Source organism: Penaeus monodon, chromosome 39 (genome assembly GCF_015228065.2).
Source record: "Penaeus monodon isolate SGIC_2016 chromosome 39, NSTDA_Pmon_1, whole genome shotgun sequence".
Lineage (NCBI taxonomy): Eukaryota > Metazoa > Arthropoda > Malacostraca > Decapoda > Penaeidae > Penaeus > Penaeus monodon.
Window position 1 is genome coordinate 8124717 of NC_051424.1, and position 5000 is coordinate 8129716.

At 37.0% G+C, this 5000-nt stretch overlaps 1 protein-coding gene across 1 annotated transcript in view; it reads left to right on the top strand.

The window, feature by feature from the left end:
* The first annotated feature begins 4747 nt into the window (after positions 1–4747).
* Positions 4748–5000, top strand: part of LOC119597341 (actin-like) — a 1664-nt gene continuing 1411 nt past the window's right edge. The window contains exon 1 of the mRNA XM_037946899.1: positions 4748–4767. The gene's annotated coding sequence lies outside the window, so the exon portion shown is untranslated. The remainder of the gene's footprint in view (positions 4768–5000) is intronic.

The following is a 5000-nucleotide window of genomic DNA, read 5'->3' on the forward strand; positions in this document are numbered from 1 at the left end:
CCAAAATGACTTCTGGTTATGAGGGGAATTATCTTAGCATGTAAACATTGGCCTTAAAATCCTCTTTTCATTTCGCAAAAACGAGTTATCAAAGGAGTTTTACGATGCAATAAGACAGCTAGAGTTTCCTTGCTTGCGTAACCGGCGGCTCGTTTTGATTATCCATATGATTTTAGTTTCCACATACCAGGAATTTGCTGCCATTAACTTTCTTTTTTTTTCATTTCCATTACGAGTGTCATGCAGACATATTATGAGCTGTGCTAACCTTTGCACTGAAGTTGTAAAACATAACAAACTAGTCTCATGATCTATTAAAACGTGGAATTGATTATCATCATCTACGTCACATTTGATGCGATTTATTTAATCTTAGGAATATTGAATATCTGTGTATGAATTTGTTTTCGCTTGATGGTTTCTCATTTTGCACCATAATACATAACTGGCCTTTTTTTAACGATTTCTTCAGTCCTTGTCTCCGAGTAACTTATTTTTGCTGGCCTACTTTTGATATGAGGTGGGAATGCTTGTCCTTAATATTTGTTTGCATACAAATCATATGAGGCGCTGTTTTCATTCTTTTCTCAAGTACAAAACCACGATATCAGCAGGTGAATGTGTCAAAGTCCTTCTAGTAGTAGGAGAAAGCCTTTATTTTTTTAGAAATTTTATTAAATATAGAATTCTATATGTTTAACATCATCTGATATATAAATTCATCAAGAATACACTGAATATAGTTTTGGTGGGTCCCGATAACAAACAAACAAAGCGGATGCCTAAGAATCCTTAAGAATCAAGGGATACAGATGGAACGCCTGGTAAGTCAGTTGCAAGATCTTAAGTCGTAGAGCTTTGTTCGGACACTCTCTCATATAAAAAGTTTATCATCCATAATCGTACATACATTCACACACCTTTCTCAGCCTGTCCCTCCCTCTCTCTCCCTTTCTCTCTCTCTCTCTCTCTCTCTCCTCTCTCTCTCTCTTCCTCTCTCTCTCTCTCTCTCTCTCTCTCTCTCTCTCTATTATATATATATTATATATATATATATATATATATATATATATATATATATATATATTATATATATACATATATATGCTCCAAAATTTGTCTTAGACTAAAAAGTCTATGATTTGCCCCGTAGTACATCTCAAAGTTAATGCTGGTTATAGAATAAACATTTACATCGTAATAAACCGAATTTTGATATCCTATTGTAATAAGACGATAAGGTAAACATAGCAACAAATTTTAGTTATATAATAATGAGTAATATTACACATTAAGTATATCTAAATGTGATGTGGCATCCCTGCGTTTATTGTCATTGCATCAGTTGTAAAGGCGGACTCCTCTATTTGTATTTTTTTTAAATAAAATACAGCAATAAAATGAAAGAGATGGCTCAATTACCGTTTGGCAATTTGTCAAATGAGACCTCGAAGCTTTTCTTATTATTTCCAAAACGAAATATTCGTCAACAGAGTAATATTTGCATAAAATCGAATTAACTGACAGTCCTTGCGGATGTGAATAGAAAATGTCAGTAAAATATAAGAAACGACTAAATTAACTTTTGACAGTAAATCAAAAGGGTGTCCATACACACACACACACACACACACACACACACACACACACACACACACACACACACACAACACACATACAATATTATATATAATATATATATATATCTATATATATATATATCATATATATATATATATATGTGTATATATATATATACATATATATATATTTATTATATACACACACACATACAAAACACACATAATATATATTATATATATATATATAATATATTATATAATATATATATATAATATATATATATATATATATATAAGTATATATATGTGTGTGTGTGTGTGTGTGTGTGTGTGTGTGTGTGTGTGTGTGTTGTGGTGTGTGTGTGTGGGTTGTTGTGGTGTGTGGTGTTAGTTGGGGTGGTGTGTGTGTGTGTGTGTGTGTGTGAGAGATAATGTGAGTGGCCTTCATTTTTTCTTTGCCAGAGCACACTCACTAACCTCACTATCACCAACAAGGGAGTTGGTGATACTAGGTTGGAAAAGTCAATTTTTCATGGCCTGACACTCGCAGTGTCAGGCCATCTACGTCAGCTTGCCTGAAAAAATGGTGTTTTTGCTCTAACAGAATAGGACCGGCGAATAACAACGGAAACAATAGCTTCACCTTATTTTAGCAGAAGCAGTGGAATTGATCAGGCCATCTGTTCGATGGGTTCCCAAGCTTTTGCGCCCAGATCAGCTGCAAACAAGGGCAGATACTCTAACAGAGATACTAAAAAAAAGGTGGGATCAAGATCAAGAGTTTCCTCAAATGTCTGGGATGAAACATAGATCGATTAGTATGATCCGGTGGACAAAACGCAATCAAAGCAGTGGGTGCTTAGAGGTAGAAGACCAATCAACGATCAGCTTTTGTCTGTTCTGATCAAGTGAAACCTGTTCTGCTCACCTAGGAGTAAATAAGAACAAAATATTTAAACCTCTCTCGGTTAACATCTCTCCTGATCTCTTCAGCCAAGCATCACCGAGGATGTCAAGCCTCAGCTATCCCGGGAACTGCCACTTCTTATTGACTGATTCACATGGATATCTCGGAGCATCACGGACACGGCGTTATCTCGATGTCTATGGCTGCCCAGAGATGACTCACTTGCCTGCAGTCACCGCTTCCCCCTTTTCCTGTGCGGGGTCTTTTCGTGACACCTGTTGCGTTCAGTTCAATTAAGCGAGATTTGCGAAAGCTTGCTTCTGATGAGCCTTAAATATATGTGGCCCGTCCTGCCCTTTCGTCGGTGTCTTGTCGGGGAAAAGCTGTTTGCCACGACTTCTTCAACCCCTTTCCCCTCAAGTCTTGAAAGATCCGGCTAATACCAGCTGGACGAGGCGCCTGCCAGCGTCGCATCGGAAGTGGGCCTCCTCCCGCTGTTTGATGTTGCACCTCGAGCTGTGTATATGTAAATGTTTGTGTGTGTGTGTGTGTGTGTGTGTGTGTGTGTGTGTGTGGTGCGTATGCGTGTGCGTGTATAAACGTGTGTGTGCGTGTGTGTGTGTGTGTGTGCGTATGCGTGTATAAATGTGTGTGTGTGTGTCAAACTTTTGCATCCACCCATTGTATCCAACCATCTACATATACGTGTGTGTTATAGTGGGTGCGTCTGTACTATATGTGTGTTCACGTTTCTAATGCATATGCGCTTGTGTGTCTGTGTGGTGTATGTGATATATAAACATATGCGTGTGTGCCAACACACACACAACACACACACACACACACACACACACACACCACACACCATATTATTTGTTGATATTATATATATATTATATATTAGTATTCATATATATTATATATATATGTGTTGTTGTGTGTGTGTGTGTGTGTGTACATATATGTATGTATATATAATATTATTATTATTATGTGTATATAATATTATATATATATATATATATATATATATATATATATATTATATTATATTATATTTATATACACACACATACGGCGGTATATAATTATTTATGTCTCTAGTTAACTAATTTACTTTGACCATAACTGCAGGACTGTTCGTGCGCGAAAATAATGTAAACTCTTAGTTTCTACGGTTCAGTCGTGACTGAGTGTGTCCTGTGTAGAGTCCGAGTTTTATACCACGTGAGGGAATGCCTGGCAGGCGATCAGGGTTTGGAGGACAGGACTTACCAACCCGAGCGGTAATGTTGCGTGAGAGAATAAAACTCTTACTGCAGTATGCAATGGGTTTTTTTTTTTATCAGCACACATTACAGTGTGTGTGTGTGTGTGTATGTGTGTGTGTGTGTGTGTGTGTGTGTGTGTGTGTGTGTGTGTGTCTGTGTGTGTTTTAGTTGGATATAGTACTTTCTCCAGTTAACCCATACAATGTGGAAAGAAAATATGTAGCATTTTCAAAGTTGTTTACATTAACAAATATTTATAACACATGCTGGATGATATTTTTTATCTGAATACTCAATTATAATTAGTCTAATACAAGTTAGGGTACGCGTAGCCCCAAGAGAACTCACAGTAACTTATCCACAACTTTTCTTTATAATTTTCACTTATACATATCTGACTAATTCAATCATCGTACTTTAGGATATCGCTAATTTTCCTTATTCAGGTGAAATAATTACTGAGTAAAGGATTTAAAATGTAAACACAAATACTAGTAAAATTAACAAAGTTGCGCGGTAGGTAATGCAAAGCTTCAAGGGGTACATGACTGACGAAAGGTTAGGATCCACTGGTCTAGCAAAATAACAAAAGTGATACAATAAGCAGAAAACTGGGGACAGTATGAACAAAAAGTAATACAAAACAAAGAAGTGGCGGTAAGACCACAAAGCGATCTTGTAATAACAAAATTATATTGTAGGAACAAAATTGTGACAGTGTAAACAAAACAAAAACAAAATGGCACAGCAGAAACGTAGCAGTAGGAACATAGAGAAAGAGGAAGAAGGAAAGAGTGCAGAAAGCGGCCCAATATAACAAAAGCGTTACATAGTAGGGACAAAGAGGATTCAGGGTACAATAGGATTAGGTATTAGGGAATAATTGGTAAGTCAGGCAATCGTTACCAAGTGCCAGATAGCCAAAACAACTGCCAGAGTTCTCTTCCCAAGTATATAAGGAGTACGCTACCAAGATTATGCTCAGTCACGTTTCGACTCATTGCGGGTAGGTCATATCTCCTCGGTGGTGTGCGTTAAACGTGAGATAAAATGTTAGTCTGCTGTGGCGATGGGACAGTCTCAGTTAGCGATAATTAAAGTGTATAAAAGTGATTAAGTGTATGTTTTTTCTATGTGTGTGTGCTTTTGTGTTGTGTGTGTGTGTGTGTGTGTGTGTGTGTGTGTGTGTGTGTGTGTGTGTGTGATCTCTGTATGTGCGTGGGTGAGTGCCTGTGTGTA